This window comes from Rhineura floridana, chromosome 17, assembly GCF_030035675.1.
Source record: "Rhineura floridana isolate rRhiFlo1 chromosome 17, rRhiFlo1.hap2, whole genome shotgun sequence".
Lineage (NCBI taxonomy): Eukaryota > Metazoa > Chordata > Lepidosauria > Squamata > Rhineuridae > Rhineura > Rhineura floridana.
The window spans coordinates 19,219,164-19,243,724 of NC_084496.1; the positions used below are offsets into that span (position 1 = coordinate 19,219,164).

Consider the following 24,561-nt stretch of genomic DNA (forward strand, 5'->3'; position numbering starts at 1 on the left):
GTCTGAGAGAGAGGAGACACCTTTGTCTCTGCTCTCTCCCTCCTGAGCCATGAGGGCAACTCCCAAACCTGGGTGTTGCTCCTCCAACTTAGTTAGTTAGAACTAGATATGCCTTTCCTATCTACTATGTATTTCTATAAATAAAGAAATTTTTCTTATTTTACTAAATCTTAAGTCTCAGTGATCTCAATGCAGGGTAAAAGCCTGCCACTTAGGTAAATGCACACACTGGCACACATGCATCTCAGACCGTTGACAATCTCTGCTAATATCTATACAAATTTACATAACAACAACAAGGGCTGTGAGCCCAGATGCACATTGGCTGCTTGGGAATGGAATGGTGCCAGGGCAAATCCTTCCCCTGCAGCTGTCAGCACCTGGCACAGGGCTGGATAAAGTACCACAGCAGCGTTCATTCATTCTCTCCCCCTCCCGTCTCTCTCTTCCTCCCTCCCCCATTCATGGAATCATTGGAGGGCACCTAAAGGTCATTTGGTCTAACCTTTGCCCAGAGGGAAACACGTTTTGTTACCCCACTCAGATCCTCGTCAATCATCCTGTGGAAAACATGGTATGCTGCTACCACAACATGGGTAGAGTGAAAAGAGAGGTTGTAGCCAACTAAGTCCTACTCAGAGTAGACACATTGAAATTAATGAGCCTATTAGTCATGGCCTAGCATTGCATACAACTCCGGGTTCATCTAGGGCAGCCACCTTTTCAAGCCAGGACTTCTGCTTTGTCCCAATTTGCTAATGAGATAGTTTGTGTTGCACTAACTGTCTCTTCTTGTCCTCCTCTACTTTTGCTAGAGTGGTGCAGTTAGGTAATCTGGGGCTCTGTAAGCTCTTGACTCTTCAAATCAGGGATGGGAAACCTGGGACCCTCCAGAAATTGCTGGACTCCATCTCCCATCATCCTGATCATTAGCCATGTTGGCTGGGGCTGATAGAATCCAACAATATCTGGAAGGCCACCAGTCCCCCATCCCTGATTTAGATGGTAACGCATATTATTTCAGTTACCACCAAATGTGGTAAATTAGCCCTGTTGCATGGGCAGGGGAGCTGTTCATTCTGCGGAATTGAGTTCTGGACTTCTTAGCAGTAGCGTAGTGGCAAATTCAGAAGTGTGGGATCCCTTCATGGTAGTCACACCATGCCCCCTTACAGCCATGCCCCCCCTTTCCACTTTCCTTCATCTCCCTTGCTCTCCATGTTGTCTCCAAATCCTTACTCCACTACAACAGACATCCCTAGGAGCCAATCAGAGGGAAAGGCGAGGCTGTGTGTTAGCTACTGAGTCTTCTCAGTGGCTGATTTACCTCCTTTCACTCTGATTGGCTCCAATCTGCATGGCAGGACAAGTTCTCTTCTAGGTGGCTAACATGCTTCCTTTTCATGATGATAGGGATCTGGCTGGGACCTTGCTCACAAAAAAGTAAGGGGCCTGTGACCCCCCCGACCCCAGACAACTATAGCCCTGTATCTTAGAGATGTGTCTTTTCTCAATATTTTTTGGGGTGGGGAAATCTCTGACCATTTTTTTCCTAAGCCGCCTCCTAGAAAAAGAGAACTATTTTATCAGATAGTTACTATGGATTGTATCCAATGTTAGTCCTCCTCCAAGTAGACTTACTGAAATTAATAGACCTGAATTAGTCATGCCTACAACCCTGAATGTGTCATTTCCCCCTACAATGTCCAAACTTGATGCTATGCCTGAAGCATTGTGTGTGTGTGTGGAGACATCTGCCCCCCATCCCCTGCCCTGATAGCACCGCTGGTGCTGGGTGAAAATGGCAGCCACAGCAGTGGAGGAGTGCTGTTGAACTTCTCCAAACAGCCAATTATCACAGTCATTTAGGGAGGCAGGGAGCATCATTAGCAGGATTGGAGGCACACCTTCCTTCTTGGTTTGCTGAAACCACAAGCCTAAGCAGTGGCAAGAGCCTGATTATCATGTGTGGTGTAGTGGTTAGAGTGTTGGACTAAGACCTGGGAGACCAAGGTCCAAATCCTCGCTCAGCCATAAAGAGTCAGTGGATGACCTTGGGCCAATTACTGTTTCTCAGTCAACCCTATCTCACAAGGTAGTTGTGAACATGGGGAGGGGGAGAACCATGTATGCCACCTTGAGTTTCTTGGAGGTGGGATATAAATGCAATAAATAAATAAACAAAATGGCTTCCCCCGCACAAAGCCTCAGATGCAGAAGTTTTGGGGCATTGGAGCAGAAATGACACATTGGTATACAGTATATGCAAAATGCCTGGTTGGGTATTGTGCAATGAACTGAACTGAACTGAAAGGAAATATTGATAAAATTATCATTCTTGATATTTTAGAGACAGATATTTTTTTTAAAAAGTCTGTTTTTGCAAATAGTCATGGAAAATTGCTACATAAAAACCCGATCTACAACAATAGAGAATAAGTGAATTAATGGAAAATTTGGTCCCAAATCCAAATTGGGTGGAATTCTAGCACATCCCTATCTTTGGCTCAGTTTGTGTTCCCCGGCACCTACCAGTTGAAGCTAGAGATGCAGGAGAAATTAAATTCAGGTTGCATTTAAAGGTGAACCTACCTAATTCACACTTCTTGAAACAATTTACAAACTGAAAAGCAGCCATCCTTCCAAATGTGCACTTCTCTGAAATTTGGAATGCAGTTCTCCAGCCAAGTAATGTGTATGAAAATACATATATTAGGGGAAAGCGTGCATCAAACTGCATATATTAGAGAAAATAACATGAAAAAGTGCATTATATTACAGAAAATTGCTTTGCAAAACTGTCTACATTAGGAGAAATTCTACAAAGATGTTAATGAATGTTCATGAGAACTTTTTTTAAAAAGGAAGAAAATCACAAACTAATGTGGAAATGTGGAGAACTGATGATGAGAGTGGAAAAATGACCAACTGAAATGGATAAGATTCTCCCATTCCTGGCTGATAGCCCAGTGCTGATAGTGACACAAATAAGTTCCCAAGTGAATTAGCCAATTCAGTTGCTATATGGAGAGAGCTAAGATGACTGGAGTTCCTAGCTCTTTTCACCTGGCAGGAAAAGTTTTCCCATATGGTGATCAGCCACAAGTTAAACATTTTTTTAAAAACACGGTTATTGAAGATTGGCAGTGGAAAGGTTTCCCTAGTGTCCAGTATTTCTTTTTTTGGTCCAGTCCAAAATTGGTGAATGGCAGCGCTATTCATCAGGTTTTCCAAATGAGCTCAGAAGAGCTTGTTCACGGTGATTTAAATATGGCAACCAGCCCATGATCGCTCATAACTTCTAGTTTATGGGAGAGAATGCCATACAACTATGGGCATTCTTGTGTATTTGTTTAGATTCTTATGTCCGTATCTAGCAGGCTTCAGGGGAACTTGTGCAAGACATTTTGAAATGAAAAGATGCACAAGGGCCTGTAAACAGGAAGTAAAAAATTATACTGAAATCCAAGTTAAAGTTAGAAAGAGGCAGCAGAGACTGTTCCATTAGGGCAGCCTTTCCCAACCAGTGTGCCTCCAGATGTTGTTGGACCACAATTCCCATCTTTCCTGACCATTGACAATGCTGGCTGAGGCTGATGGGAGTTGTGGTCCAACAACATCTGGAGGCACACTGGTTGGGAAAGGCTGCATTAGGGCAACTGGGGCACTGCACCACACTCACTCTACCACCCACCTGCATTCTTACTTGCAACCAGTCCAGGCTGGTGCCCAATGAGACCGGTAGGGCAGAAGGCAGAAAAGCCAACAGTAGGTGGCGCCAGAGCCAGTGGCAGGCACAGCCAACTAAGGGTGCTTTCAGACAGCAGTTTAATCCATTTCCCGTTACCTCATGATTTTCACATCTTATTTTAGCCTTTCTTATGCTGTAGAAGCCAGTTCAGGAGTATAGTGGAAGTTTCCATGAAAATGTTTCCAGAAATATTCTGTTTGCAAGCCTTAAATCCAGTAAATCATGGGAGTTTTGTGCTGTCATTTTCCTGTGATCACGCCACCATAGCTCACATGACCACCTGGAGTGCAGTATCCCAGCATGCAGCTGTCCCCCCTTTTTTTCCTACCTCACAAACATTGTGCCAGTATTTCAGCATATCCCAGCATAGGCACAGGTAGCAGTTCCCCCCACTCAACACACCGCACCAAAATGTCAGAAGTGAAAGGAAGAGGGGTTGCACGGAGATGAGATGCACACTTGTGCAGTGAATTATGGGGGAACTACAATGTGCAGGTGTATAACGGCAGAGCAAGGGCAAGAAGTCATTGTTCATTGCAGCACTGTGAAAGACATTTACTGCAACATGGTGGTTTGTCAGTTGAGAAGTCGTGGTTCCTGGCACTGCAGTATGAAAGGAATTTTAGAAATCAGGACAGGAGCACTCACATTATAATCTGTGAAACTAATGCTGTAAACCCCATGTCTGACTGCAGCCAAATCCTAGTTTTGTCCCCATCCTCCTCCCTGATGAGCCAGTGTGGTGTAGTGGTTAAGGTGCTGGACTGCGACCTGGGAGACCAGGGTTCAAATCCCCACACAGCCTTGAAGCTCACTGGGTGACCTTGGGCCAGTCACTGCCACTTAGCCTCAGAAAGAGGCAATGGTAAACCACCTCTGAATACTGCTTACCATGAAAACCTTATTCATAGGGTCGCCATAAGTCGGGATCGACTTGAAGGCAGTACATCATCCTCATCCTCCCTGATGAGTTCTACAAGGGCAACAGTAAATGTAAAGAAGAGGAAAAACTGGCCACCAGGGCTACCTCCTAGTCTGGTTGTGAAAAGGCAGGGCAGGTGGGGGGCTGGCTGAGGGCAGACTGGGGCTGGTGGGGCAGTGTCCGATTGGCTCTAAAAGACCAGCCTTCACTGTCCTCATGGATAGATTTCTCAAGCTCATCACTACAGCCATTAGAGCCCACACCCCTGGTTCTTCCACAGCCATACATTACGCAGGCAGTTCTAATTATTGAAAAACACACATGGTCACACTCTAGATGAACTTGGAAACAGTTCAGATAAGTCCCAGGTTTGAAAACTCTTTAATAGCATGTGTGCCAAGTGGTGATTTCATAACAAAGGAATGGTTAATTTCACACTTCAGATAACATCCCCCCCCAAAAAAATCAGTAAAACATGTTGATACAGGAATTACTAAAGGCCAAAGACATTCAGGAAACATAACCAGTCATTAATCTAGATAATTAGATATTAACATCAGGCTGGGATGCAAGGGGTGGGGGTGGGATAGTGTCTGGAATGAGCTGACGATTCTGCCTTCTCATTATCACTGCTGTCTGCAAATTTTCTCCCAGAAAACAAGTCACATTTTCTTTACTTCAATAGAATTCCTCTGAGGGTGAGAATGGCTGAAGTGGAATCAGCAAATAGCTGTGTCCACCCACTACAACATTTCAGAAGTGCCCAGACAATTAGGCAGACTGCATGAAGGCAACACTCAAGACTCATTGAAATCCACAAATCCAACCCTCAGGGGGCAAATACGGCAATATTTCTCACTAAATTATGTTCCCTTGAAACACAGTAATTGTCTGCAAAGATCAATGTCAGGTGTCATATCCTCTGAACCAGGATTGTAAATGAATCAATGCCCATCTCCTCCTTAGCACAGAATGAACATTGGGCAGGTTTTGAAGGATGAAACGTTTAGTGGCTTTCTGAAATAGACTCCCATTTAATCAAGATCCATGGGATTGAATCTGTCTTGTGTTCCAAAAGACATAAAATGTACACCTCATCTATCAATAAATGACTCTAAGGTTTGTGAAGATATTCAAAGAGGGGGGAGTAGGATGAATTGGCATCCAATATGGGTTGTGCTCGTTCAAAATCTGGGCTCTTGAATGGTTTTCATCACAGCTAGCTACTGGCTCTGTGTGTGTATGTTTGGGAGTCCAGGGGGAGGGTTGGGTCTCTCTCTCTCTCTCTCTCTCTCTCTCTCTGTGCGTGTGTGTGTGTGTTTGGGAGTCCCTGTATGGGGATGGGGTACAAAGTGTGCAGGAGCAAATCCCCTAGTAAATAAACAAACAAATAAAGGTGAGTCCTGCCAGCATCTATTTCTAACAGAGGTCTATACCAGTTTGTTTGGGTGGGACAGGTCCATTCAGGTGTCCCTTCAGCTTAAAAGGAAGAAGGCATTTTCTACACAGAACAGCAAAAAAGCAAAAAATTTAAACACACACCCCATCTGCATTCCAATGAAGGCTGTACTGAACATGCTTGAAAGTACAGATGCACCAGAGTATAGAAAAGCCAAGTTTTCATTTGGCCACCTTTCTGGCATAAGTTGATGAAAATGCAGTCATCTGTAAGTCAGGACCATGTTGGCAAATTTAGAGATGCCTGCAAGGTTACTTGCATGAAGACTGGAGGAACTGTTTGCTGTTGTTGTTGTTTGTTTGTTTTTGTTTGTTTGAGGACTTGCTGAAATCTGGCCCTAGTCCTAGTGAGTTGTCAGCAGTCACTCCACCCCTGCCTTGTGCCTCAGGCTTTGCTTGACATGCATGCCCTTTTGCACCAAAGGGTCTGCTGTGCATCCGCAGGGCCTTCCTGTACCAGCCATTAGAGCAGGGGTGGGGAATCTCAGGCCCAAGAACTGAGTGCAGCCCTCCTGGTCTGTCTGGGACTCTTGGAACTCTCCTTAGGCCACAACCCAGGCACCCCCTCTCTCATCAGGCTACCACACACACACACCAGCCATCCTTCATACCCACCTTGAGGGTTTTTGCTCATCTGGAATATGTCCTTGAACTCTTGCATGCCTGGATGGAGGAGAGGGAGATCGTGTGTTTGTGTATAGAACTGAGCCCACTATACAAAGATTTGCCATTCAGCAACATCTGAAGGGTCACGGGCTCCCCATCCCTGCCATAAGGTAACCTCCTGTAAGAGAATCTGGAAGACAAATCTTGACTGTCAGTCACCTCCGGTTACCCATCCTAGCTGGGCAGCTGCATGCACTCCGGGCACACAGTCCTTCCACATCCATTCCTAGAGGAGGCTAGAAACCTCTTGAGGAATAGGCATACTTTTCAGAAATGCCTAGTTCCAGGCATTTGCATGCTGAGTCATTGCCACACTGACCGTTTCACTGTTGTCAGGTGTGTCTCTGGGGTCGGCTCCAGGTTTTGTGGGCCCACTGAAAAGAGGCCTCCCTCAAGGTGAGCTTGGCGCTTGCGCCACCACTTCTTTGGTTCTTAACCAGCCTTGCTTGCTGGTTTCCTGAATTCCAGAAGAGCAGCAGGGAAGGCGGATAAAGGATAGGGCAGAGGCCAGTCACAAATTGCCAAGAGAGAGAGAGAGAGAGAGAGAGAGAGAATTTGCATCACAACCCCCACTAATTTGCATAAGATTTACATATGGAGATTTAGATCCAAATGTAGAAATAATGACTTTAATTTAAATGGAAATGCACTGCATTGTATCTCAGTGTAACACACATGTTGTGTGCCTGCCTGTTGACTGGGTGCTGCTGTTAATGAGCAACTTCAGACCTCTCACTCACATCTTGTCATTCCTTATCTTTTCAACCAAACTTTGGCCCGATGTGCACGTTACATTTAAAGCACTCTTATACCACTTTAAACAGCCAAGGATACCCCCAATAACCCTGGGAACTGTAGTTTGTGAAGGGTGCTGTGAGTTGTTCAGATACCCCCTCTGCCCCTGACAGAACCACAATTCCAAGAGTTCTCTGGGAAGAGGGGTTGATTGTTAAACCACTCTGGGAATTGTAGGGCCACATTCACACCAGACATTTATTCCACTTTTATTCCAATGTAAACAATCAAGTCTTCCCCCAAAGAATCCTGGGAAGTGTAGCTTGTGGAGGGTGCTGAGAGTTGTTTGCCAGGGTCAATTTCCTCTTCCCAGAAAACTCTGAGAACTGTAGCTCTGTGGGTGGAACATGAGCCTCCTAACAGCTTTCAGTACTCTTCACAAACTACACTTTCCAGGATTCTTTGGGGGAAGCCATGATTGTTTACAGTGGAATAAAAGTCTGCTAGAGGACACCTTCATATAGAGGACTGTTGGCTTTAACTTTTGTCTTTGATATACTATAATGTTTTGAATTGTTTTATATAATTTTATTGCTGTGATTTGCCCTGGGCTCCCCATGGGGAGGAAGGGCAGTTTATAAATATGTGGAACAATACATAAATAAATAAATTGACATATTGAGATGACAGGACACCATCCTAATAATACCTACTATTTCCAACATTCAGGGGCTGAATGCAAATATTTAGCCAAAATGGCACCATCCTTGCCCCATAGGGAGGATCTGGGGGAACTGTAGATAGATAGATAGACAGATATGTCTCTGCGAGAGTAGTGCTTTGAAATCCCAACCATCAGCATACCACCCCCACCATCAGAGGTGCTCTCCACTGATGGAGGCTAGCAAATGGGGGATTGTGCACCATTCTAATGATCCCCCACAGCCATCAGCATTGGAAGGGGGTCAGGATTGCTCTGTATATGGGTATTTCCTGTTCCAAGTGCCCTTGTTGGGTGGAAGGAAGGAAGGTCTGTTTTTTGTTTTTCTTTCCTTCCTGGAGACCCCCAAATCTGAAGCCTGAACATTTTTCAACACTACTTTTAAGAATTGTTCATGCAGCTGATTTGTAGTGGGCTTGCAGTTCTGTTGGGGTATTTCCCTCCTCCCCTGGATAGACCACCCAGTACACGACAGCCTAAATCTGCACTAAGTCTACCCGTAAACCCTCGTAAAGCCCCCCCCATTTTATTTCTCCAGTGACATTTCTTCAGAATGAAACACAAGAAACACAACGTCACACAGGCTTCCTTCTTGGCAAGGCAAAGTCTCAAAGTGTCAATGTTCCGTCAGCATCTTCTTCTGGGCTGTCTTTGCACTGGCCATCTGAAAGGCCTTTTCATTATTGTACTGGGGGGGACTTCCTACTGCTGCAGATATTGTAATCAAAGAACTTTTTATGTAAAAAGTTACACTCCCGCCCCCAACAAAATAAAGAGAGGAGAGAAAAAAAGAAAACTTCTAGCTCAGCATATAAACATTAGACCCATTATTTAGTGGAAGCAAGCACATTATTTGGGTTCTAGAATTGGATCAAAGTGAATAAATTGCTACAGGTTTGTGTGTCTCTGTGTTTTTAAATCATGTATTTGGACGGTTTAGCAGATTTCTGCTTTGCTCCCTTTTTCTCCCTCTGTGTCATTATGAAGTTCAAAATAAGGAAATCAGTGGCTTTTATAGGCTTTCCAAGATGGCAAGGATACTGCCTGTGCTAAAAGGCTTACCGGGTCAGTGGAGACAGATTCTTTTCTTGATTGGACAATAACTCCACCCGTAGACTTATGACATGATTTTCTCCAAAGCAGAGGCAAGATGCAAAGAAAGAATGTGAACTGGGCAAGAAATGGTCCTTTGTTCTGATGTTCACTATATAAATCTTTCTTGTGACTCCACTTGGAAAAGTGTGCATGGCTCTAGCACCCAGCCCCCCAAAGAACATTATTTGGGCAAAGAAAGGACTGTCCTTATCATGGAGGATACGGCTATCAATGGCTACTAGCCGTGATGGCTATGTTCTGCTTCCACAGTCAGGGGCACTATATTTTCTAATACCAGCTGCTGGAAACCATAGGAGGGGAGATTGCTCTTATGTTCAGGTCCTACTTGCTGACTTCCCATTGGCATCTGGCTGGCCACTGTGAGAAGAGGATGCTGGACCAGATGCGCCACTGGCCTAATCCAGCAAGCTCTTCTTATGTTCTTAAGACTGGCCACCTCCTTATCCAGATCTCCATTCAGTTTCTTTCAGTTAGGCATTCCATGGGGGATTAGATCAGTCCATGAAGGACAGAGAGTCAATAGTTGCTAGCTAAGATGGCTGTGTGGTCCCTCCACTGTCAGAGGAAGCATGCTTCTAAATTCCAGTTGCTGGGATTCACAAATGGAGACAGCACACTCAGGCCCTCCTTGTGGGCTTATCATAGGTATCTGGTTGGCCACTGTGAGGACAGGCTGCTGGACTCGATGGGCCACTGATCTGATCCAGCAGGGCTCTTATCTTCGTATAAGATAGCTTCCGATGAGCCACGCATCTGAATGGTTTTCGCAAATGTAAAATCAGGAGGAGCCTGAATTCTCAAAATGTATCAGCAGGCTTTGAGAGAGAGAGTTCCTGTTGTGTGGAGGGTTTCTTTTTCTTTTTTTTCATTGTGATGAGCAGGAGGGCAAGTCATTCCCCCTTTTTTAAATCTCGAACCAATTACACATAATAGCTTTTATACTCGCTATCAGATCCAACTTCCTACACATGTACAATCTTTCCACATGTTAATCTGGTGCTTAACTGCATTATGTAAAGGGGCCTGAGACACAAAAATGAGATACTTACACTGGGTATTATTTTTTTTAAAAAAACACCTTAACAAACACTGAATAAAGTGCTTGTTACGGGTTGCCCTTGACATAGCCTCAGGAATGCAATTTTTTTGTATTGACTAAAGATAAGTGCCGAAAATGACAATAAGCAGCCCATTGTTTGTAAGTGGTGGGGGGAGTATTCAGTTGAGTCTTTCTGTTTAAAAATGATAGGAAATAATCCAATAAAATCAGGAGATATGGGAGGTGCTATGTTTGGCCGCCTCTTTACTGTGTAGTGAAATATATCCCATCTGCGGTATGCATTTATGGCACTAACACCACTTTAAACTGTCATATTTGATTTTGTCTGGGGGGGATTTTGTTAATAATTTTTATTTATTTATTAGATATATCAAAACAAACAGAATAGTAGAGTACAAAAACCAGGAAAATAGGAATATCTTGATATCATATTAAGAACTGATGAAAGTGTGTCCAAAAATACAGGCTTTTCTGCACCTAGATCCAAAGACGATACAAAAATAGTTATTCACCTTTACAATAGCCACACATGGCGGAAGACCTTGGGAACCGTGATAGTGCTATCTGCCTCATTAAGTATGAGAAATAAAACTCCACCATTCTGTGACAAATGTGTTATCTTGTTTTCTGCCCTTTGTAATCTTTAATGCTGGGAAAAACAGAAGGGAGTAGAAAAAGAGGAAGGCCAAACTTGAGATGGATTGATTTCATAAAGGAAGCCACAGACCTGAACTTACAAGATATGAATAGGGTGGTTCATGACAGATGCTCTTGGAGGTCGCTGATTCATTGTTGTTGTTGTTATGTGCCTTCAAGTCGATTACAACTTATGGCGACCCTATGAATCAGCGACCTCCAAGAGCATCTGTCATGAAACACCCTATTCATATCTTGTAAGTTCAGGTCTGTGGCTTCCGTTATGGAATCAATCCATCTCTTGTTTGATCTTCCTCTTTTTCTACTCCCTTCTGTTTTTCCCAGCATTATTGTCTTTTCTAGTGAATCTTGTCTTCTTATTATGTGTCCAAAGTATGATAACCTTAGTTTCAACATTTTAGCTTCAAGTGATAGTTCTGGTTTAATTTGATCTAACACCCAATTATTTGTCTTTTTCGCAGTCCATGGTATGCGCAAAGCTCTTCTCCAGCACCACATTTCAAAGGAGTTGATTTTTCTCTTATCTGCCTTTTTCACTGTCCAACTTTCACATCCATACATAGAGATCGGGAACACCATGGTCTGAATGATCCTGACTTTGGTGTTCAGTGATACATCTTTGCATTTGAGGATCTTTTCTAGTTCTCTCACAGCTGCCCTACCCAGTCCTAGCCTTCTTCTGATTTCTTGACTATTGTCTCCATTTTGGTTAATGACTGTGCCAAGGTATTGATAATCCTTGGCAAGTTCAATGTCCTCATTGTCAACTGTAAAGTTACATAAATCTTCTGTTGTCATTACTTCAGTCTTCTTGACGTTCAGCTGTAGTCCTGCTTTTGTGCTTTCCTCTTTAACTTTCATCAGCATTCGTTTCAAATCATTACTGGTTTCTGCTAAGAGTATGGTATCATCTGCATATCTTAAATTATTGATGTTTCTCCCTCCAATTTTCACACCTCCTTCATCTTGGTCCAATCCTGCTTTCCGTATGATATATTTTGCGTACAGATTAAACAAGTAGGGTGATAAAATACACCCCTGTCTCACACCCTTTCTGATAGGGAACCAATCGGTTTCTCCATATTCTGTCCTTACAGTAGCTTCTTGTCCAGAGTATAGGTTGCGCATCAGGACAATCAGATGCTGTGGCACCCCCATTTCTTTTAAAGCATTCCATAGTTTTTCATGATCTACACCGGCCTTGTCCAACCTTTGGGCCACAGATGTTGCTGGACTACAGTTCCCATAATTCCTGACCATTGGCCATGCTGGCTGGGGCTGATGGGAGTTGCAGTCTAGCAACATCTGGGAACCCAAAGGTTGGACAAGGCTGATCTACACAGTCAAAGGCTTTGCTGTAATCTATAAAGCACAGGGTGATTTTCTTCTGAAATTCCTTGCTCCATTCCATTATCAAACGTGTGTTTGCAATATGATCTCTAGTGCCTCTTCCCCTTCTAAATCCAGCTTGGACGTCTGGCATTTCTCGCTCCATATATGGTAAGAGCCTTTGTTGTAGAATCTCGAGCATTACTTTACTTGCATGGGATATTAAGGCAATAGTTCAGTAATTACTGCATTCTCTGGGATCCCCTTTCTTTGGAACTGGGATATATATTGAACGCTTCCAGTCTGTGGAACATTGTTTAGTTTTCCATATTTGTTGACAAATTTTAGTCAAAATTTGGACTGATTCAGTCTCAGTAGCTTGTAGCAACTCTATTGGTATGCCATCTATTCCTGGTGATTTGTTTCTTCCAAGAATTTTAAGAGCAGCTTTCACCTCACATTCTAAAATTTCTGGTTCTTCATCATATGGTTCCTGCATGAATGAATCTGTCATCCTGGCATCTCTTTTATAGAGTTCTTCAGTGTATTGCTTCCATCTTCCTTTTATTTCATCTCGGTTAGTCAGTGTGTTCCCCTGTTGATTATTCAACATCCCTTACTCGTGCTTTAAATTTCCCTTTCATTTCTCTAACCTTTTGGAATAGGGCTCTTGTTCTTCCCATTTTGTTGTCCTTTTCTATTTCTATACAATAATTATTGTAATAGTTTTCTTTGTCCCTATGTATTAGTTGTTGTATAGTTGTATTTAGGGTTCTGACCATGTTTCTATCTCCTTTTGCTTTTGCTTTCCTTCTCTCTTTAACCATCTTAAGAGTTTCTTCAGTCATCCATTGAGGTCTTTCTCTCTTTTTAACTACAGGTATTGTCTTTTTGCATTCTTTCCTGATCATGAGTCTGACTTCATTCCATAGTTCTTCTGGTTCTCTGTCAACTAAGTTTAAAGCCTCAAACCTGTTCCTTATTTGATGTTTATATGCTTCTGGGATGTTATTTAAATTGTATTTTGGCATTATGAGTGCTTTGTTCTTCTTCTTTAGCTTTACTCTGATTTTCAATACGATCAGTTCATGATCTGGACCGCAGTCTGCTCCTGGTCTTGTTTTTGCAGAAAGTATGGAACTTCTCCATCTTCTGTTTCCAATTATATAATCAATTTGATTCCTATATTGACCATCTGGTGATGTCCACGTGTACAGCCGTCTTTTTGGTTGCTCAAAAACTGTGTTGGCAAGGAACAAATCATTGGCTTCACAGAATTCAATAAGTCTTTCTCCTGCTTCATTTCTGTCTCCTAAGCCCCATTTCCCCACAATCCCTAGTTCTTCTCTGTTCCCTGCGTAAAATCTCTCCAATTCCTCTTCTTCTGCGTTTGATGTTGGAGTGTAGACTTGGATGATGGTTATGTTAATAGGTTTCCCATTTAATCTCATTGATATCACTCGCTCAGACCTTGCGTTGTAGCTCCTAATTGCTTTTGCTACATCACTTCCCACTATTAAAGCAACCCCGTTTCTTGATTTCTCATTTCCTGCATAAAATATTTTGTAGTTGCCTGATTGAAAATGTCCCATTCCAGTCCATTTTAATTCACTCACGCCAAGTATTGTAATGTTGATATGCTCCATTTCTTGCTTGACAATTTCTATCTTTCCCTGGTTCATGCTTCTCACATTCCATGTTCCTACTGTGTGCGTCGTACAACTCCGGACTCTCCTTTCGCATCTGTGCGCATCAGCCTCTGGGCTTCCTTTCGGCTTTGACCCAGCTGCGTCATTAGTCACAGCACTACTCGTACTTGTCCTTTGTTCTTCCCCAGTAGCTCAGTGAGTGCCTTCTGACCTGGGGGGGTCTCATCTTCCAGCACTATCTCGTATTGCATTTTGGATACTCTGTTCATAGGGTTTTCGTGGTAAGAGGTATTCAGAGGTGGTTTACCATTGCCTTCCTCTGAGTTTGGATGCATCTTAGTCTGGTGTCTCTGCTTTGACCATTCCGCCATGGGTGCCCCTGCTAGGAGTCTAGCCTTTTGGTCTAGACTCCTGACGGCATTGCTCTCAGCTTCTTCAACACTCTCAAACCCCCTCACCATGTTAAGGTGTGCATCCTAAAGGGGGTTGCTGATTCATAGGGTCGCCATAAGTCGCAGTCAACTTGGAGGCACATAACAACAACAATCTTTTGTGTAAGTTCTTCATACCACTTTAAACAGGCATGGCTTCCCCCAAAGAATCCTGGGAACTGTCTTTGTGAAGGTTGATGGGAATGGTTAGGAGAGACTCCCATCCCCCTCAAAGGGCTACAATTCCCATAGTTAAACAGTCAGTCCCTCTTCCCTCTACAGCTTTGAGAATTGTAGCTCTGGGAGGGGAATATGTGATACAGGAAACATCTCCTCAAGGGTTGCATTGAAGTGGCACTAGGCAAGAGGCATGCCCCTTTAGCGATTTTCACTCAGTGTGCATGTTTGTCCCCAGGTACCCCTGACTTCTTGTTTCAGATTATAAATTGCAAGCCCCTCAGGGCAGAGACCTGTTCTCTTGTATTTTGTACAGTACCCCTGAACATAAGAAGAGCACTGCTGGATCAAGCCAATGGCCCATCTAGTCCAGCATCCTCTTTTCACAGTGGCCAACCAGATGCCCATGGAATCCCACAAGCAGGACCTGTGTGCAAGAGCACTCTCCCCTCCTGTGGATTCCAGCAAATGGTATTCAGAAAGAGGATATAGCCATCATGACTAGTAGCCATTGATAGCCTTTTCCTCCATGAATTTGTCTAATCCTCTTTTGAAGACAGCCAAAGTTGGTGGCTATCATGACATCTAGTAGAAGCAAATCCCATAGTTTAAAAATGTTATATGTGCAAAGATGGTGCAAAGGGGTGTGGAACTGATTACTTGGATCCATTTGAGTCTGGCTTCAGGCCTGGCCATAGCACTAAAACTGCCTTGTTTGCCCTAGTTGATGACATCTGTCAGGAGAGAGATAGGGGGAATGCGACCCTGCTCATTCTCCTTGATTTCTCAGCAGCTTTTGATACTATTGACCTGGTATCATTTGGAACATCTCAAGGAGGTGGGGATTGGGGGCACTGTGCTTCAGTGGTTCAGTGGTTCCGCTCATACCTCCAGAGCCACTCCAAAAAGTAGTTATGGGAGGCTCCTGTTCAGCACTGTGGGAATTATCCTGTGGTGTTACTCATGGTTTCATCTTCTCTTCCATGCTATTTAATATCTATATGAAGCCACTAAGAGCTGTCATCAGGAGTTTTGGAGTGAAATGCCATCAATATTACTGCCCTGGGCTCCTGCTAGGAGGAAGGGCAGGATATAAATCAAATAATAAATAAATAAATATCCAGATGAAACCCAGCTCTATCTCTATATTCCATCTGAATCAGCAGAGGCAGTTGAAGTGTTGCACCGATGTTTGGAGGCAGTGATGGACTGGATGTGGGCCAATAAATTGAAGTTCAATCCTGAAAAGATATAAGTGTTATGTGTCCAGAGTTCTTATGTCCAGGAAGTGGGAAGACGGCCTGTTCTGGATGGGGTTGCTCTTCAAGGTGCAGGCCCACAGCCTGGGAGTAGTCCTAGATCCAACACTCCTTGATCCAACACTGGAGTTTTAGGTGATCTCAGTGGCTAGGAGTGCCCTTTTCCAGCTCAGGCTGGTTAGCCAGCTTTGGTCCCTTCTGGACAGAGAAGACTTGGCTACAGTGCTCCATGCCCTGGTAACTTCTAGACTGGATTATTACAACACAAGACTTGGCTACAGTGCTCCATGCACTAGTAACTTCTAGAATGGATTATTACTACATAGGGCTGCCCTTGGAGATGACGCAGAAACGTCCACTGGTCCAAAATGCAGCAGCCAGATTATTGGCAGGGGTTCCCTTTAGAACTCATATAACCTGTTTTAAAACACCTGCATTGGTTGCCAGTTCATTTCCAGGCTCAGTTTAAGGTGCTCACGTTAGTGCTAAAGCCCTAAACAACTTAGGTTCCAAATATCTGAAAAACCACCTCCTTCCCTACTGACCCCCTCAGGTGTTGAGATCAGCAGAGGGATCCCTTCCGTCACCCGCAAAAGTGATCAGCAGTTCCGTCACCCTCAAAAGTTTGGTGGGGTTGGCCCAGGAGAAAGCATTTACTATGGCAGCCCCCAAGCTGTGGAACTCCCTCCCCACCGAGGTGCATCTGGCAACTTCACTGTATAACTTTTGGCAAATGCTGAAGAAGTAACTCTTTACCCTGGCCTTTGACACCTGAGATGAATATGTTTAGGACCCACCCTATTTTCTGTGATGTTGGTTACATTGTTTTTAACTGTTTTAATTATGTGTTTCAAATTTGTTTTAACCTGCTCTGGGACCTCTGGGTGAAGGTGGGTTGTTTATTATTATTATAAGTAGTAGTAGTAGTATTTTATTATCATCATCAATATCAATATCAACAACAACAATAATCAGAATCCTGCAGTTACAGCTTAGTGGCTAGTTTTTGCTGAACCACCATCGCCTGCTGTAGAATGCTGATAAAATAAGATTGTTTTAATATCTTATGTTACATAAGGGGCTGACTGTTTTTGTATTTTAATTCTATTTTATATTGTTCTAGTTTGCTGTATTCTGTATGTGCTGATCTATGTAATTTTTGTACACATGACTTGACCAAAGATCTGAATTGTAAAATTCAGAAACGTGTAAATTTCAAAGGATGGCTGCACTTTTTTCAGTTCAGCACTTGTTTCAGAAAGTGTGAATTTGGTAGATTCACACTTAAATGCAAACTGAGGCAAATTTTCTCCTATTCGTAGTCGACCCCCACCCCACCCCAGCTTAATTTTCTCATCTCATTAGGCCAGGCAGGCTGAGTTTCTTCCTCTAACATAGGTTACAGAATTACAAACAGGTGAAAGGGATACCAAAACACTTGAGCTAAACTAGAAAAGCTTGACGACTATGTGACAGTGAGATGCCCCAAATAAAAAGGCCAACAGCCAGCACTGCAATTAAGAGACAACTGTCAAGTGATCGGCTCAGCCTGTTGTTACAGAGCAAGATCTAAAAGGAAAAGAATGTGTTATGGCTGTGGGAGGAATAGCTTCCTATTTCAAAAAGTGTCTGTGGATGTGCATGGAGAATTGAAACTATGTGGCAGACGAAAAGGGCTGAAAGACAGCAAGAGAGGGAAGGGCAAATCTGTCCATTTCCATTTCTCCCAATTTCTCATTTTTCCACTTCTCTACATTTCCACGTCAAGTTGCAGTTTAACAACAACAAAACTCCTCAAGAAAATTCATCAGCATTTTAGTGTGAATTTCACCTATTATAAACATTTTGATACAACTTTGGGCAATATGAGTTTTTGGTACACTTTGCCCCAGTTTTATTGTACACATTACTTGGTTGGAAAACTGGATCTCAAAATGAAGAGAAGGGCAAATTTCAAGGATTGCTGTGCTTCATTTTGTGTATTTTGTGAATTTTGTAGGCTCTCCTTTCAATGAAAAGTGCATTGAATTTCTCCCCCATTCCTATTGAAAGTGTCTTGGAACAAGGACAGAGAGAAGGGGAATATAAATTTGAGGACATTGATTTTTGTTGTTGTTGTTCACTTAAAAAAAATAACAATGCCAGTTAAAATCGATCAGTTTCACCTTGCTACATGGTAGGTCCAACCCTGAAAACTAATAGGATCAGTGAGTTGATCTCTTCTTGATTGTCCCAGAGTGCAGGACACAGAATAATGGGCTCAAGTTGCAGGAAGCCAGATTTCGACTGGACATCAGGAAAAACTTCCTAACTGTTAGATCCATATGACAATGGAACCAATTACCTAGAGAGGTAGTGGGCTCTCTGACACTGGAGGCATTCAAGAGGCAGCTGGCCAGCCATCAAAGGGAATGCTTTGATTTGGATTCCTGCATCAATGGCCTTGTAGGGTTCTTCCAACTCTACTATTTTGTGATTCTATGATTCTATGAAATGGGACATAGCCAGATGGCAGAAAAAAATATCATGGGTTTGTTAAGAACATCCCTGCTCTGACTAAATATGTCTGTTGCTGAACTTGGACATTATGGGCTATATTCTGTATTCTGTATCCAAAGGCCTCTTGCACTAATGGATGAGTGAGCTTTAATGTTGTGCAACAGAAGAATCCAGAGAAATAGTTACGCTAGGAAAACTAATTACATAACAGATTGCTCAATCTATTCCATAACAAATTTACCAGAAGCTTGCTTATGCATTCTGTTATGCATTATCCTGTGCAATGATGTTCCACCGGTGCAAAATATTTCACCAGTAGAGTAATTATATGACATAGCTTAGCACCACATTGGATACAAATGTATGCACACAAAGCATGCACTCTATAATAGAGCTCATGTTTCTTCCTTACTAGACTAGCTTCAAGAGTAGGGATGGGAAACTTTTGAACCTCCAGATGTTGCTAGACTACAGCTCCCATCATCCCTGACCAATGGCTCTGCTGGTTGGGGCTCATGGGAGTTAACAGTCCAATGGTATCTGGAGGACTGCAGGTTTCCCCATCCTTGTTCTAGAGCTCACTGGAGGCATCAAGAGACACTGAACAGCCACCTGTTGCGTATGCTTTAACTTGGATTCCTGCATCGAGCAGGGGGTTGGACTCGATGGCCTTGTAGGCCCCTTCCAACTCTACAATTCTATGAATCTATGATTAATATGGATTGCTCAATGTGTCTCTAGAGGAAGAGGCCTCAAGTGCTTATGCCCACTTACTGCTCAGGGCACTATCCCCATCAATTGGCTGGGATGTGGAAGACCAGGGTTCAAAACCCCACTCAGCCATGAACTCACTGGGTGACCTTGGGCCAGTCACTTGGGCCTTGGGCCAGTCTCTGTCTGTCGCCTGCCTCACAGGATTGTTGTGAAGATAAAATCAGGAGGGAGATAACATGTTTGGCACCTTGAGCTCCTTGGAGGAAAGGTGGGATATAAATGTAATATATAAACAAAATAAAAATAAATAAATAACATGGTGAGCTTTGGAGACTTTTTAAAAAACTAACTTAGGCAGGCAATACTTTGCTATCTGGACTGTCAGAACATAACAGAAGTCACGCAAGCTACGTGAGAAAAACTTGGCCACTCCACTGAAAATTCCTAAACATGCTTCACCTACTCTCTAGTTTTGAAACATGTTGTATGTACTAGAGCCAACGCAATATCGCAAAGAACAGACAGCTCTGTGGCTCTCTTCCAGAATCCCTTTCCAGGCTTGTCCCCTCCCCCCCACTTGTTTTTCTACAATTGATAATGGATTTATTTTTCAGAGCAAAGCAAGCTGATGAAAGCCAGGTTTGTGCATCATTCAGTACAATGCCCAAACCTGTTAGTTAAAAAAAAATCTTACCCAAAGGAAACATTCTTGCACATATTTTGGCAAAAGCAATATTTCTTTTTTAAGGCATCCATTTAATCTAGTCATTATACCTGGTGGAACGCCTCTCCCAATATGAACCTACCCGTACACTGCGCTCAACATCTAAGGCCCTCCTCCGAGTGCCATCCCATCGAGAAGCTCAGAGGGTGGTGACTAGAACTAGGGCCTTTTCAGTGGTGGCCCCTGAACTGTGGAACAGTCTTGCTGATGAGGTGCGCCTGGCGCCGACGCTACTATCTTTTCCAGGTGAAAACCTTTTTATACTCCCAGGCATTTTAAAGTGTATTTTAACAGTATTTCACTATTATCTTGTATTTTGGACGTTGTTTGGTTCTTTTATTGTTTGTTTGTTTTTGGTTCTTGATTTATTGTATTTATTGTACTTATACACTGTGCTTGTTTTATCTTTTATGTACACTGCCCAGAGAGCCTTCGGGCTTAGGGCGGTATATAAATAAATAAAATAAATAAATAAATAAATTATAAAGGCTCTTGGAGGATGAGAGGGCCTAGCCTTAAAATTCAAAACAGAAAATATCAGCTTGACTGTTAAAATGCCAGAGTAGCAGAGATTATAGGTCCTTACCATAATAAATGAAATGCAACATAGGAATATAAGAAGCTGCCTTATTGGTCCATCCAACAGTGTTGTTTACACTCTGGCAGCGGCAGGAGTCTCTTCCAGCCTTACCTGTAGATGCCAGGATTGAACTTGGGAACTTCTGCATGGAAAACATTTGCTCTATCAGTTACCTATAACTCTCTCTGCTTGCTCAGAGAGCTAGCTGCCAACTGGAGGAAGTTACACCCAACTTTGAGGCTGGAGTTGCTCCCATGCACTTTAATATTTGATCCCTCTAATTCTAGTTGCTCCCATTGTCACCCTTTATGGTGTTCACTCAATGATGCTTAGGGATGGCAAAGAAATTTGGTAAGCCCACATTTAAAACCAAAATTATCAAATTTTCAGTTTCCAAACCAATATAGCTATCCTTCAGAATTTGCACATATCTGAATCTTGCAATGCAACGAAACAATACTTACAAAAATGCATAAATTAGGGAGTAAATTGCATAAAATGTATATATTCATGAGAATAACATATAAAATGCATTATATTAGAGAAATGGCTTGCAAAATGTGTGAATTAGTCAAAACTACATTAAAATTGTTTTAGTAAGAAATTGGCACTAAAATGCTGAAGAATTTCATGAAGATGTTTTTAAAAATTACAGATCACTGCAGAAATGTAGAGAGCCAAATTTAAGACTGAAAAATGAGTAAATGAGAGAATCAAAATCGACGGATCCCTTCATCCTAAAGATGCAAGAACACAAAACTTTAGCATCTCCATGACCCAATTACAATTAGCTTTCAAAGGCTTTCAAAGAGGATTTGACAAACTCTTGGAGAAGCAGGCTAGCTATGGCTACTTGCCACTATGGCAATGTTCTGTCTCTGTTTTCAGAGGCAGCTTCCCTCTGAATACCAATGGCTGGAAGCCACAGGAGGGAAGAAGGGTGTTGCACTCATGTCCTGTTCTCATAGGCCTTTGGCTAGTTGTACTAGATGAGCCTTTGGACTGATCCAGCACTGTAATGTTCAACCCCAGTGGTGGCTGGTGCCCATTGGGGCTGGTGGGGCAGAAGGCCGAGAGCCCGACAGTAGGTGGAGACAGAGCCAAGGGCAGACAGAGCCAGCTCATCCTGTCTTTGTCCCCCACCCTCTTCCCTGTTGAGTTTTCCAGGGACAACACTGAGACTAAAGAGGAGGAGGCAGCTGACAGGCAGGGCCACCCCCTGGTGTGTTTTAAGTAAGGAGGTAGGCATGTGGCTTGAGGGCAGACTGAGGCTGGTAAGGCAGTGCCCCAGTAGCCCTGTTCAACTCCATATTTAATAATATGTTCTACTGATGTCTAATTGAAGGCAAGAACACAGTAAACCCACCTTTAGTCAAGGGTGGAAGGAGACTGATAGGAAGAGAGAATCCCACCCATGAGGAGGTGGCAGAGGCTGTTGAGGGTGGTTATTTACATATCTCCCAAAAGAGGAAATGTATCACCAAAGAAAAGGACAAAACAGGAGATAAATTTCCATAAAATCCACATTTTCCAATGTATAAAAAGAGAAGCAAGTTTGGAAATAGTTACTATGATTTAAATATATACTTAAATATATAATACACCTCACCCAGGTTGATCAGATGTTTATGTGCTTCGTTTGGCGTCCAGGTGTTCACTGTTGATGGACAACTTCAAAACCTCCCTGATTCACTTTCCCAAACAATCTGAGAAATGAAAAACAGCCATCCTTCATAATTCACACTTTTTAAAAGTTTGCAGTGCAGCTCTCCAGCCAAGTAATGTGTACAAAAATACATACACTGGGCTGAAGTGTGCATATATATATATATATATATATATATATATATATATATTGCTAAAAGTAACATACAAAAGTGCATTATATTAGGGGATATTGCTTTGCAAAAAATGTGTGTATTAAGCAATATTGCACAAAAACGTCATGAGGACTTTTTAAAATAAATAAATAAATTTCACACTGATGTGGTAATGTGAAGAACTAAACTTACAATTGAGAAAATGAGAAATTGAGAGAAAGTAAAACAGACAGATTCACACAAGAATCTTAGTTTTGTCAAGAGAATTATTCACCGTGCAGATTTCGCCAAAAGGGCAAGAGATGCATTTCAGGATTCTCATGAGGAAATGTGTGTGGGGGTGTCTCATGGTGGTCAGTCTAGGGATCCTTAAAGAAGACAAGCCTACAATGTGCTGTTCTGGGTCTCCATATGTAGAAGCAACACAGTAGGCGTCATGGAGTTTTCTGCAAAAAACCCTACAGTATTTGAGATGACTAGATGGTTAGGGACCTGGATAGACTAGAAAATTGGGCTGAAATTAATAAAATGACATTCAATAAAGACAAATGCAGGATTCTGCATTTAGGCCACAAAAACAAAATGCACGGGTACAGGATGGGAAATACCCGGCTTAGCAGTAGTGCGTGTGAGAAGGACCTTGGAATTGTAGTGGATCGTAAGTTGAACATGACCCAGCAGTGTGATGCTGTGGCAAAAAAGGCAAACACGGTTTTGGGCTGCATAAACAGAGCTATAGTTTCCAGGTCGAGGGAAGTAATAGTCCCACTATATTCTGCATTGGTCAGGCCTCATCTGGAATACTGCGTTCAGTTCTGGGCGCCTCATTTTAAGAAAGATATAGACAAGTTAGAGCGGGTTCAGAAGAGGGCGACGAGGATGATAGCCGGTATGGAGAACAAGTCTTATGAGGAAAGGTTGAAGGAACTTGGCATGTTCAGTCTGGTGAAGAGAAGGCTGAGGGGCGACATGATTGCACTCTGTAAGTACCTGAAGGGCTGTCACATAGAGGAGGGTACAGATTTGTTCTCTGCTGCCCCAGAGGGTAGGACTAGGTCTAATGGTTTTAAGTTGCAGGAGCGTAGATTCAGATTGGACATTAGAAGGAGCTTCTTGACAGTAAGGGCAGTTCGGCAATGGAACCGACTGCCTAGGGAGGTGGTGGGATCCCCTTCGCTGGATGTCTTCAAGCAGAGGCTGGACAGCTATCTGCGGGAGATGCTCTAGCTGTGGATTTCCTGCTGTGAGCAGGGGGTTGGACTCGATGGCCTACAAGGCCCCTTCCAACTCTATGATTCTATGATTCTATGATTCTTGATCTACAGAAGTCTACGTTGAGGAGTGAGAAGCTCAGGCCTGGGGACTAAATGTGAGCCCCCCCTAGGGTTGCCATATTGCCCAGTTAGCCAGGTTTTACCCGGATTCTTTGCATGCCATCTGGTGCCTGGCTAGCCTCTTAGGTGGCCCGGATTCTCAGCTTTAATTTTTTTTAAAAAATTAGGTTTCTAGGTGGTCTGGTTCTCGAGATATACATAAAAATGTCAGCCGCCCCCCTAACTGTTAAATCTTTCTTTAAACAGTACTGTACACAGTACTATAGCACTTCGTAGCTTTAACCCCGCCCGTTCAGGATTGCAGCCAATCAGTGAAGCCAGGATTGTGTTTCAATTTCATTGACCTGAGGCAGTGTCTAGAAAACAAAATGGTGGTTTCCCCCTGTTTATCTGAAAATCTCATAAATTGGGTAAGTATATACATTTCAGTTTCTTTTCCTCTTGTGTGCAGGAGTCAGATCTTGGGCAGTATTTATTGATTGATTAAGAGGATTTATATCCTGCCCTTCTGCTGTTAAAACAATTGTGGAAACTAGAGTCTAGGCATTGTGTCTTCTTTCTGAACTTCCCAGGGCTGTCTGGCTATCTACTGCTGGAATGTTCAGCTAGAGAGACCATTTGGTCAGAGCCAGTAAGGAAACTCTAAAAATGTCACTTTGGAGGGAAAGGTCTGCCTTTATAATATTGCCGGTCTAAGGCAGGAGTAGCCAACATGGGGGTTTCTAGATGTTGGTGCTGGTCTACAGCTTCTGTCATCCCTGACCATTGGCCACACTGCCCAATCCTGATGGGAACTGGAGCCCACAAGTTCCAGAAGGCACCATGTTGGGTTTGACTGATGGCTTCAGTGACTGGTCTTTTGAACACAGATGCCTTTTCTCAACTCATAACTGGTTGTATTCCTGAACAATGCAAAAAGTAAAAGAAAACATTATTGGCACAAATTGTAGACCACCAGA

General features: G+C 43.0%; 1 long non-coding RNA gene across 2 annotated transcripts in view; it reads left to right on the forward strand.

Annotated features, from left to right (window-relative positions):
• LOC133371817 (uncharacterized) overlaps nt 1–24,561 on the forward strand; it is an 81,845-nt gene that overhangs the window by 19,983 nt on the left and 37,301 nt on the right. Inside the window, exon 2 of one of the 2 annotated variants that reach the window (XR_009759390.1) lies at nt 19,893–20,114. The exons of the other annotated variant lie outside the window; for it this stretch is intronic. This is a non-coding gene — a long non-coding RNA (uncharacterized LOC133371817). The remainder of the gene's footprint in view (nt 1–19,892; nt 20,115–24,561) is intronic. 2 annotated transcript variants of the gene reach the window in all.